Source organism: Hyposmocoma kahamanoa, unplaced genomic scaffold, assembly GCF_003589595.1.
Source record: "Hyposmocoma kahamanoa isolate Upper Pololo Valley unplaced genomic scaffold, ASM358959v1 119, whole genome shotgun sequence".
Classification (NCBI taxonomy): domain Eukaryota; kingdom Metazoa; phylum Arthropoda; class Insecta; order Lepidoptera; family Cosmopterigidae; genus Hyposmocoma; species Hyposmocoma kahamanoa.
Window position 1 is genome coordinate 1,590,873 of NW_020653409.1, and position 12,850 is coordinate 1,603,722.

The window sequence follows — 12,850 nt, forward strand, 5'->3', positions numbered from 1 at the left end:
AAGTTTACGCTTCTGTTCAACTAGTCGCAGAACTTCGTCATTGGTGACTTTCTGAGTCCATGATAAGTGCAATATTCTTCTGTACGCCCACATTTCAAATGCTTCAATACGTTTCCTGAGATGCTCTTTTATTGTCCAGGCCTCACATCAGTATAGAAGTATTGGACTTAACTCCTTTATTAAGTGACATAAATCTTAAAAGTGTCGATATTCCGCCAGCTTTGAGTCTCGGAAATGCAAGATTTTTCGAGACGGGATGAAAACCCTAGTGTTCACTGTTGTAACAACCTCTATAGCATGACGTGTTTAGAAGCTGTTGGGTTTCAGCCTGTATAGTTTGGCAGGCGTGTATGGGAACCTTTATGCTTTGCGGATTTAGGAAGGCATTGTATGGGTCAATAACAATTTGGCCATGGTTAGGGTTGTCAATAGGCAAAAAATCTTGCAAAAGTAAGATGTTCGCTTTCTCGAGATTTCGGAATTTTATTTTCCACAGAATAAACCAGCAGACCTTATGAATTTTTCTGTGCTTCTTGTCGATCTTTATTTTTAATTTTAAACGACTTCATTGCTGTAGCGCCATCAGTGAGAAATTTATTTCTTCACTCACAGAAGTACCTCTACAGCTACCATCATTGACTAGAGATGTCGCTATAATTAGAATTTTTAAGTTTATTGAATGTTACGATGTTTTATTACCATAATATTCAATTATTTTTTTGTGAAATCACTCCACCAGTTTGTTATAATTATTAAAGATCTAACACTTGGAAAAATTCTTAATAGGACTTAATAACGATTTTTGAGCTACCTTAGCGTGTTCATGGACATTAACGGCATTTATCAAAAAATGAAACATCTGGATATGGCAGAACGGGATGTTTTGTTTCGCTACATGGATCTAAAGTACCAACTACACACACACAAAGTTTACAGTGTGTTTTCCATGTGCTTTCAGTCTAGTTGTCGCCTTCATCAATAACCTAGTGACAAAAATAAATAATCTACACGCACACATTTAAATGAGCACACTAAAACATACACAGAGAGTTGGTGCGGGTCGAGCGCGTGTCGGGTCGGGATCTAATTTAAGGCGCGGGACCTGCGGTCCCGATCCGACACACACCCGATCCGCACCCGCTCTGTGTGTTTTTGACGCTTAAGACTCAATTTACATAGCCGCGGAACAGAATGTAAACAATTTTTTGCAACCATAGCACAATGAACTGTCAGTTGCATAACGTACAAACTAGATAGGAGCAAAAAAACAGGTTACGCGTCTTTCGGAGAATTCACGAGCAAGATTTTTTTATAATATCATGTGATGAGACCAACGATACGTGCGCCGTAGTGCAGTGTTGCAGTGCCACAGAGTTTTATATCACCAAGACCAAAGAGGCACTGCCACTGCGGCCGTCACCCTGAGAAATAAGTTGATAAGTCCTATATGCCTGTAATTTCACCAGCACCCTTACCCTTCCATACCGGAACTCAGTAATGCTCACATTACTGCTTGGCGGCAGAAATAGGGGTGCCAGTACTTCCCTTGATAAACTCTTTCACAAGAAGCTCTACTGTTACTAAAGATACGGGCAAATAAACAGGTTGCGCGTCTTCCGGAGAGTTCTCCGAATTTCCGCAGCTACCTTATCGTATCTACTTTGTACTTTATGCAATGAACATAAAGTTCATTATGCTATGTATGTGCTTCGCTACTAAAATTCGATTAAATTCTGATCGGCGGCAATGTAAATTGAGACCTAATCATAATAAATTTAAATATAAATTATAACACACAGTTATGGTGATAGATACATCAGAAACCGCTGGTCACTCTGATTTTTTGTCCCTATCCGCCCACCCCAGAGATAGGGTTTTTCGGAGAGACTAGAGGCTCAACGGCAAGACCAAGGTACAGTGGACTTCCGGATTAAACCCTGCGCCAGTGATACGCCTTTGCGTAGACGTCTCTGGCGGACCCGGACTTGGGTATGGACTCGCTGGGGTTTTTGGTTAGCTGCAGAGACGGACATGTTTGTCTACACCGGTTGCATGTGGCCGGGGCGTCAGTGTCGTGAGTAGCTAGCGCATCTTAGTAGCAGTCTAGTTGAGGGCCTGAAGCGAGGAGACGCGCGGGGTACGTGAGTTGCCCTATGAAGCTATGTCCGGACATTGTCGCAAGACACTGCGACTGGCATCTCCGGCACTAGCTGGGAGAGCTAGTAGAGGATAAGCTAGATGTCCTCCGCTCCCTCGAGCCGCTGAGGTTATTGTGAACTGGAGAGACACCGTTAATTCGGCGTCGGGAAGTACGCGTGGCTTATAGCTCCGCCACTAATGAGGAGATTTGGTAATGGCCTCAGAGTCGACAGCTTAGCTATAGCAATCGCTAGTTGTGCACTACGCGATGGGAAGTGAGCGTGCCAACAGTTCCGGTAACTATCTGGAAAATAAAGAAGATGCTGTACGTGCACCCATGGCGGCTCACCTAAGGCACTAGCCTTACAGAAAACCGCATGAAGTGCGTGCAAACGTGCTGATCCGGGGTTAGGACCTGACTTAGATGGTCCCTGTGCAAGCGAGCTTGCACAAGTCACAGTGCCCTTCCCGCATAACCAAGAGTTTAATACGGAGGGGCACTATAAACAAAACTTATGTAGAAAGATGTGGGACTGGTCACTGTAGTTCCGTTGAAAATCCACTGCGACTACATTGCAATTAGGACAATATTTCTTATCCTACAAATCAACTTGCAATGGCAGTTGAGTCTATTTAGAGTGTCAGTGGAATGGCATTGATGGCATTCATTCATTCAATCAGTAATGGACGGTGTTGCCTTACTAAACCTAGTATAATAAATAAACTTACTATGCATATCTTAATTTTTATCTCGTATAAGCGGCTATTTAATCTTTAAGTCAAACAATTAGTAGACTACGTCATGCACTCGCCATTGAAAAGTAGAATACTAAAACATTCTAATGGCAGTTGAATAGCTACATAGCTAGCCACTAATAAGTCACTACATTTAACTTTCAGGATAATACCAAACGTACAAAATCCTGCCGTTGGCACTTTATGAACACACAACTGAGACGATTTAAAATTAGCAGACTTGGTGTCCAGTTTCGTGTGCAAAAAAAAAACAGTTCGAAATGAAAGTGACAACCCTGTTTGACTAATTTTGGGGCGTATCGACAGCCTAATCGATTGCGTTGACAATTTATGGAGCATTGTTGTATTAGATTTACAACCAGTATTGTTGGAATTAATTTCACTCTATATGAAAGGGTAGCTTTCTAATTAAAGGAAATTAGGAGGCTATTTATCGCATTGGACAGAAATAACGTTCCATTATAAGTTTGAATTCATATACTAATTAATGTGAACCATCCACTGCTGAGTTTATTGCACTGGGCTTAACATTAAAATTCGCCTTTATTTATTTATTATTTAATTATTTATTGTACTGAAAAAAAAAATAAAAACACATTCAGTAACAAGGAAATGACAAACAAAAGATACTGCTGATTTGTAACAGAAATAATACTAACAGAAATTTCTTCCTGCTGACCTAAATACAAGAGACAATAATTGCAATAACGGGTTTACGTGCACAACAAAAGAAAAATTATGAATAGTAAAAACAATATCAAAAACAACATCAATTACTAAAACTATATAAATACTAGATAAACACATATTTCGTACTAAAATACCTATAAATGAACGGGACAGTAGAGTGTTCCTTAACTCTCATTTTGAAAATTGCTAAAGATTTGCTATCATGGATAGTAATGGGAAGTGTATTCCAAAGTTCAGACTTTGGAGACCACATGAACAGTGAAGTAGTGAGAATAAAAACCGGAATTGAGGGATGGATTTTATGCCTTTTATAATAAGACTGTCCAAGACTAATTTATTTAATAAAAATATAAATGTACTTGAAACATTATCATCTGTTACGGATAGGAGTGTCACTTACCAGGCGCACGACTTTCGAATTCCTCTCTTTACTTGATATCTAAAAAAACAAGAAACCTGTTATTCAACCCATTGTTGTTAATGAGAGGGGTTTAGGTTAAGGCGACGTGCATCAAAAAACAATAAGTAGACACTAGATTAATTAATATTAATATAACCGACAAGTAGATGCTAACAAGATAAGTCTTCAATCATTAAAATTTAACTCGATTTCGTAATTATTTTCAGAACTTTAAAGCAAAATAATGTAGATAAAATGAACTCGGGCATAATGTAAAAGTTACCGACAGCCCAATTCAATTAAGTTAATGTAATTAAAAAGTATATTTCAGTTAAAGTCAGTTCGTGTGATGACGAACAGACAAACTGTCTGACTTAATCACTTTGGTTCTTCACCGTAATTATGAAGTCGGGAATTAGGGCAGGCATTTGTATTATAATTTTTTAATGGTAGATCGATTTATTAAATTAACATATCAATCGAGACATCCAAACCCAAATTCAAAGCACTTCAATAATCTGTGTAGTGTGTTTTTATTCTTTTACGTAGTCTGTCTAGAATTTTGCTGTTGCTTTGGTCTATTCACATTATGTCTATAATTATACTGTATACTAAATACATCATACAACATTAAAACCTATATACTATCACAATTTACTCCTATAGCTGTATTATATTCACACTCGCTCATGCACTTACACATCTAACAGGTTATTTTAGATGCACTATTTATACTTTAATATGTATATTATTATTGTTATTCATTGACTTACAATTATATGGACGTGGGGTCCGCGCTAAAAAGTGTCCGAACTTATAGGGCGTTAAAATCGTATACAGAGCGTCATTCACGCTTTAGTCTTCGTTTGTTTGACTGACAGCGAAGCAAGCAAAATTAGACAGTACTGCGATGATATTACAATTTAAATTCAACGTTTTAGCTTTTTCATATTCCTTTACATGTCACTACGTTTAAATAGGTTGACTTGGGACATTTTTTTCGTGGTTGTTGTATTAAACCCGTCGTCCATTTATTTGTAAGTCAATGTTGTTATTATATTCTTTTATGCTTACTTAACCTGTGTTTGTGTTATATCAGTGAATAAAGCGTTTATCTATCAATCTATCTATATAATTGTAGTAGGAGATGATGTAGACGGTGGTGAAGATTTGCCCGGCAAGCTGGTGCCCCCTTACTGCGTCCAGGAATTAAACGACGAACTTTGGTGAAGAAGACTCGGTTTGTTGTACAGCAGCTTATAATAGGCTTATAATACAAACGTGTCCAATGAAAGGGATTCGTCCCGTTGCGTGCAAGCGCGGCGCAGAGTCCGCGACAAGTCCCGGTGGGTGCGAAAAGAGTCTTAAAAAAAGACACTCACTCAGAGGTGTTCTCGTTACCTATCCCGAAAGGTGGGCGCGAGTTAGATATGCTTCCTAGTAATGACGATAACCGTAGAAATACAATCGTCGAATCGATCAATTACAACTATAGACAAGTCGAAGAATAGATCAGATCTATTTCATACAAAATACTGGTGACAAGTTATTTGGGAAAATCTTAACATCGCGATTCAGAAATTGCGTTTTCTATGCCAATGCCATCTAGAGGAAAACGTCGGAACTATTGTTACAAAAGTTCCTGAAGTTATTGTGTTACATGAGTATAATAAAAAATTTACTCCTTTCTTATAACAACGCCACATGTGTGACCATACATAAAAAATGCTGTTATCACAGGAATGTTATAAAAATAATACCGCTGGACATAAGCCTCTCCTAATGTGCGCCATCTTGCTTGGTTCTCAACTTCTCGCATCCATTTTTGTAGCTGTATACTTCCTTATGAAAGAGCTCGTTCAGGAAGTACTGCCACCTTGCCTGTTTCTGTCGCCAAGCAGTAATGTAAGTGTAAGCAGTAATTAATGCGTTCTGGCTTTGAAGGGAAGGATGCTGATTACAGGCACATGTGACTTGTCAACTTATGTCTTAGAGTGCCGGCCCAGTGGCGTTGCCCTTAGATCTTTGCGATTTAAAAATCTGGGTGGCAGTACAACTGTTACGGACAGGCGTGTAGCTTACGATCAGGCGCACGACTCGTTCATCTCGTTACTCGATATTATAAAAAAAGATGTTCGTTAAATTTATTTGAAACAATAAATTATAATGTACCAGACAACTACACCAATTCCTTGGTCTAAAACTAGGGAATCCCCAGTACTATGAGTACCAGAGCAACGGAATTCACTCTGGGGTACGTCCCGGAACACCCATACCAAAACCAATTTAGAAAACTTCATTTCCCAATTTGGCCCTACCGGGAACCGAACCCCGGACCTCCTCATCCAGCGCTCACAATATAAACAGTTGGGCTACCGAAATTGGATTGAATTTCTTTAAATATAAACGTTATTTCATATACTCACTTTTTTTATATCCCGACACATGTGCCAGTGTATATAAATATGGATGCGCGACGTAAGTTGAATCTTGCTACTTTACTTTTCGAAGTAATTAAAAATCGGGAGCTTTCATACCTCTTCGAAAAGCGTTTTCCCAACAGAGTGCTTGATTCGACTTATGTGTCCTCGTTTCGTGGTAGCTTCCGTTTTGCTGCCACGAAATGTTGGAACGACATTCCACTACCAATAAAAAATTGCAAATCTGTTGCCTCCTTCAAAGCAGCTTATAGAATAGAATAGAATAGAATAGAAATGTTTTATTAGTACTACGCCACAACAAAAATATACACAGTAATAAAATGAAGATAAAAAAAAAGATGAAGCTATTAAAACAAAAAATTTAAATAAAAATAACTGGAAAAAAGGAATAAAAATAAAACAACACAACAACAAAGCAAACATGAAATATTTAACACAATTAGATTAAGTGTCATGTGCGTGGCTGTGGCGTATGTAACAAGATCCCACTCAGCTATTGTCACCACCGAGAAAAGGCTGTGACGCTGATTTTCAGTGGGCCCTAAAACCGAGTAAGTATGTATATTATAGGAAATATTTATTATTTTCTCAGGTGTCTAAGAGCACTGGCAGTTGTGCTGTGCCTCATACATTTTACTGCTAGCTTTGATACCAACCACAAACACATTGAGAACACAATACACGCACAATCAGTTTTGATTTTATCACATTCCATCTACTCTACACGTACACCCATTTTTGTAGTATTCTTTTTTACTTTTTGATTTGCATTTAAGTTTTGATTCACACTTGAGTCTATTGTTATTTTTTATTTATTATTTCTTTTTTTTATTCTTTTTTAATTATTTTTTCTGCTTGGACTAAGCGACATCATCATACTTGTTATTTATTCGGCTTCACTGAAAACAAGGTGTTTTCACAAGTCTTGTTGCAAAAAGCTGAGTGGTGACCATTTTGGTAACTTTTGAATGTAATTCTTTTATTTTGTATTTGTCATAACATTATTTTATTTTGTTTTTGTTATCATTCTGTTATATATGTCATAAGTTTACCAAATAAACTACTTTTCTTTCTTTCTTCTTTCTTTTATATGTGAGTTAATTGTACTTGTACGACGGCTATATAAATACTGCTACAAGTCTAGAAATCGCCAATTGCTGAGAAATCTGTAAAGGGAACTAAAGACACCACTTTCTAACCGGTTTCATTTCCTTTGCTTAACCGTTAATGACTATATTATGAATCTCCAGTATTTACAATTTAAGACTAGAAAGTTAATGATGTTTCTATGTACTTTAGTACATAAAAACATTTTCATTAAACATCACCTACATGTAAGGAATAATTTTGCTTCTATCTTCTTAATACATTCAATGTAACTGTAATAATTATTAAAAATAAGAAAGATCAAACGTGGGATAGGTGCACCGTTTTAAAAAAAACCTAACTTCCCCGAATTGCAACAAAGAATAATTAGTCTAAATAAGGAGTATAGATACCACTCATCAAAGTTCCTACAGGGCTTCGTGCGGAATAGAGGCGTTTAGCTTGTGCATGCGTTTATCTCCGCGACGAACACGACAAACGGTTTAAAATTTCAGGCGCAAGTGTTTACTGTCGCAAAACTTTGCAATAAATTCCGTTTTATTTTTATTATAACTATACACTGGTTCATTAACTGCGCATCTAGGTGTCAATAGTCGCTCTTTTGTATGTAGCTTAGTAAAATAATAAAAAGGCATCTATCCATATCGAACAGAATTGTCGCCGCGATTTTTCACGATATAGGTGCCCTTAGGCGAAAGGACAAACCAAGAAAGTTAGGAAAAGAAAATAAAAAAATACATTATTTTACTGAAAAAGACAAGTAAATGATCATAGTTTAAAAGTAAGTAAAAGTACCAAAAAGACAAATTATTCACTGTTCAAACAGTGAACATTTTTGTACAGAACGTTTTGATAGACTACAAAAATACGAAATGAAGTATACTATGAAGTTAGATCAATAAAATGAAGTCCTAATGTAATGTAAAAGATTAAACTAGTTATATCGATAGGAATTATTCATGGCAAACTAATAAGTTTTAAATTGGGAGGCCCTTTCAAAAAGTGGAGCATCTAACCCGGGTTTATCCTACGCGTATACTCTATTCAAACGCGCGTAAACATCGCGTTGCAAGCATGAAGCTTATATACCCCAATGGGTTTACACTTAGAATTCCATGTAGTTGCTTCATTTCAAAAAACTAACTGAGAGTAACCAACAAAACTAAAATTAAAACTATCTTTTAACAAAATGCGCGATACATACGCGCGACTACAGCACGTCTGCGGGACGTATACGCGTAGATGACGCGCATTTACGGCGCTAATAAAAAACACTGTCTGCATAGAGTGCGCGTATAAAGTACGAAGTACTATTTGGCAGGGTTCACATGAACTAGTTCATTACAAAAATTCCCGCGCCCAGAACGCTTCCGCGGCCGCCTCTATAAGCCCTGAGCATAAGTAGTATACTGATGATTAATTTGAATTAAAAAAAACATGTGCGTCACAAACTTTATCACTGCCAGTTGGTCGGTGTGATACGTTGAAAAACCTTATCTAACTTGTAAATAAAGCCTATGTACAAACAACCCTGGTTTGTAAAATCACACAAAATTAACAAGAATACGGTGGATGCCGTGATCCCCCACAACAATATAAATATGGTCAAGCGTGAAAATGAATGGAAAATAATAAATGTGCTTGGGCAAGGGCCATTTTAATAATGATAGACGGGTTCTTTAGACATCAGATAATTGCTAAAATACTGACGTCTGAATATTTCTTCATCAGTCTTTAGTCACCAACTGTTGAGTGTAGACTAGTGATGCAACGGAAGTATCATAACAGAAATAAATGCTAAAAATAAATGTTAGCGGAATCGAAAGCAAATGCGGAAGTGGAAGCGTGAATTCTGTAACGATCATCCGCGCGCACCTCATCCATCGCGAATATTGTAAACTTCCAATTTTTTTTAATAATAACGCACCCACTCAACACAGCCCCGCACAAGGGAAGCCCTGTGTCGCGAGAGCCATAGACACACACATAGACAACCACAAATTACACCCAAACTCGAGAGAAATGTAATGAAAAATGTAAAGAAATGTAGGCCATACAAATATTTCGCCCAGCCCGGGAATCGAACCTTGGACCTCTGCGTGGCAGTCCGGCATGGTAACCGTTCGGCCACAGAGGCAGTTAAATTGAAGTTTTGTTACAAAAGTTGCGAAAACAGAATTAGAAATTGATTTAAAAAACGTAGGTCCCACTGTCAAGTAATCCACGCCCGTACCTCATCGGTCGCAAATATTATACACAAGTTTCGGAAGCAGAAATGGATACAAATTTGAAAAGTGTGCGGAACTTTGCAGCTGTAGAAGCAAAAGGAGATGTCTATTGCATAACTAGTATAGACCTCCTCATCTCATTAATTTTTCCGATCTTGGACTATTTGCATCCAATTTTTCCAGTTCAATTTCGGTATTTTGTTGACAAACAAAAACAATCTACATTTCGTTTTCTTTTCCTCTACATTATGCATATTTACTGTACTACTTCCATAATGCCATGTAAATGTTTAAAGTTTATCCAAAGAACCCTAAAACCCAGATAATGCCGGTTGTGAAGATATAAATCCACTTTATTATAATCCTGGATATAAATAAGTGCGCTAGCGATAAACATTTTTCATGGAGATATGAACATGAGCCTATAGCGTTTAAAGCGAGTATAGCCTTTGATAAAGAACAAGAAGAATAGTGCATAGATTGCGAAGGTTTCTAATGAAAAATTGTCCATGGTAAGGAAAAAAACCGAGTGCAGAACATTTGTGTAAAGTTAAATTGAGCACGAATAAACGGCAAATGGCTACCGTCCTGAGTATTTACCTTTATAAATAAGAATTTTATTATCCTTCTTTGCAGCTTTTCTTACTACTGTTTATAAAAAAGGCCCCTTGTTGGGGTTGTGCAATATATTATATAAATACTTTTAGCCTAACGCTCATTTAATATGATTTTATTTAATATAAACTTTTATCATAATTATAATAATTCATTACTATAAACTTACATTCTATAATTTAATTTTTGATAACAATAATCCTATAACACTAATTTTAAATAACATTATTTTATAAACGTCAGTTTACATAACTAAATAGATTATTAAACTGAAGTGAATTTGATCTAAAGCATATTCGGAAACGCATTCAAGTTCGATTCAGGATGCTTTTGTCATATACTACCTAACCTGCTAAAGGAGGTTCGCAAATTAAGGGTACTGGTAAATACCTCGTAAATTATCTGAGTTTGACAATAAAAAATATTGTTAAATAAAACAGAGCTTTTTAAAAAAATATACTTATAAAATGTGCACATCATACCAACGATAATTATATAAAATTAAGTTATAGGACTAGGAATATTTAGTTCAAGTGAAAATTATATTAAATGACCGTTATGTTTTAAAATTTGAAACCCATCTTGAATTTTTAAATTTGTAGGTACCATTAAATATGTGTAAGATAAACTTTCATAGATTTCTCACAGATGGCGGTACGACAAAAAAGTAGTTAAAAACTAAAAATAAAGATCTGCAATAAGCACATAGAAAAATTTGTAAGTAAGTAAGTACGGTCCGATGATTTGTTCCGTAGCTCAGCTGAGAGAGCGTCAGGCACGGTATACTGACGGCACTGCATCGAATCCAGCCAGATCGAAATAATTTTCGCATTCGATCTTTGTATTTAATAATTATAATAAACTAGTGGAGTAATTACACAAAAAAAGTTAAATGTCACGGTAGTAAAACATAGTGATATTCAATAACAATTTCTCTCTTTCCAGCACACGTCCGTCCATTACGAAGAGTAAAACAAGAATGACCAACTGATTCTAAATTCAAAATGGGGAGTGGGATGAGCAGTGCTACCTCGCGGAAATGGTCGGAGGGAGCGAAGAGGAAAAATCCTCCTTCAGCTGAGTCTTCAAGAGTACTGTTCCTTTTGTACTTGATACATCGTACTTGGAACGTTGTTGTGGAACATGTGGATACGAAGAGTGCTAGGTAAGACTTTGTTTCACTCGAAAAATAGGGTAAACAGTTTTTTAAATACAATACCAAGGCTTATAATATTATGTTATCTACGTTTCTCAAATGAGGCTATCGTCACATAAAACTTAATAGTCTAACGTAATCTTTGAGCACAGTCACTTATAGTGTTATCGTATGAAATTTAGGATATTCTTCGATTTCTGAACTCCAACAAAATCGAAAAACAACAGTCTCTTTACTAAAGTACGAGTATAATATAAGCAAATGACTTGTCGTAGATGCGTTGTACATAGTGCGTAAGAGTACTACCTGTATAGTAAGAAATGGGTTACGGGTAGTCTTTCATTCTTCCTCACAGGAATTATAAACGCTGCATTTCCTAGGTAAAAATACAGGAAGTACATCTCGAACAATGCAATTCGTATCTATCTGTGCATCTGAAATTCCGGCCCCAGTAAAAACGAACCGTTAGCTCATTAAACATTCATGGACGTTGCACAAAGCAAGCTATGTGACTCGTGACCATAGCAATTCACTTAAAGACTGATGCTGATCTCATATACGCATAACATTTATCATTATCAACCCAAATACATATAATGAAGAGGTTATTTGCATTTTGAAGTAGTTCTATCTCTCGTCGCAAAAAATAAATAATAGAGGATCTAAAATAGGGCCCAGCGGAACACAACACATGAAGGCGAAGAAACCCGCTTTGTGCCAACGCCTTAGAGGCCTATGTTAAATCCAGTCCGTCAGTGTACGTTTTCTTCCATTAGCGCAAGATTATGATATTTAATAATGACTACGATAATTCCAGATGGCGCGGCTCTCACACAGTGCCAAGCTCAGGTGAACCAGGTCGTGCATTCGACTCCGTGAGCCTGTGTGAGAGTAACGACGGATCTTGCTACTCTGCTTGCAGCTGCAGCTACTGTCGACTACGGGAGTGTGCCCATGACTGTGTTAGGTACGTTATGTTATATTAGACAACATCAATTCGCTGTTTGACATTAGGTGTCTTCAAATACGAAGAATATTCCAAGCGTCACACAAGTATGACGATAGTCATACAAACAGACTAGCCATCGTTGTAACGTTGCGATTGCAACCTTATGAAATGTAGTAGCTCAGTTACTCTATAGTAAAGAAGTTTTCAGGAGAAAAACTATAGTACAATTCGTAGAGTAGATATTGGATGATCTTGTAGGCACCAAGATATTGAATTAAAAACAAACATAGCTTTTTGCAATTTAGCTACAACTTAATTGGAAGAACGTTTGCCATTTATGCTTAGTTCAAATCTTAGCAAAAATCCTAA

The 12,850-nt window shown here is 36.9% G+C and overlaps 1 long non-coding RNA gene across 1 annotated transcript in view; it reads left to right on the top strand.

The window, feature by feature from the left end:
• LOC113240062 overlaps window positions 1–12,493 on the top strand; it is a 91,216-nt gene extending 78,723 nt beyond the window's left edge. The window contains exons 2-3 of the long non-coding RNA XR_003311231.1: window positions 11,322–11,541; window positions 12,350–12,493. This is a non-coding gene — a long non-coding RNA (uncharacterized LOC113240062). The remainder of the gene's footprint in view (window positions 1–11,321; window positions 11,542–12,349) is intronic.
• The last annotated feature ends 357 nt before the right edge of the window (window positions 12,494–12,850 follow it).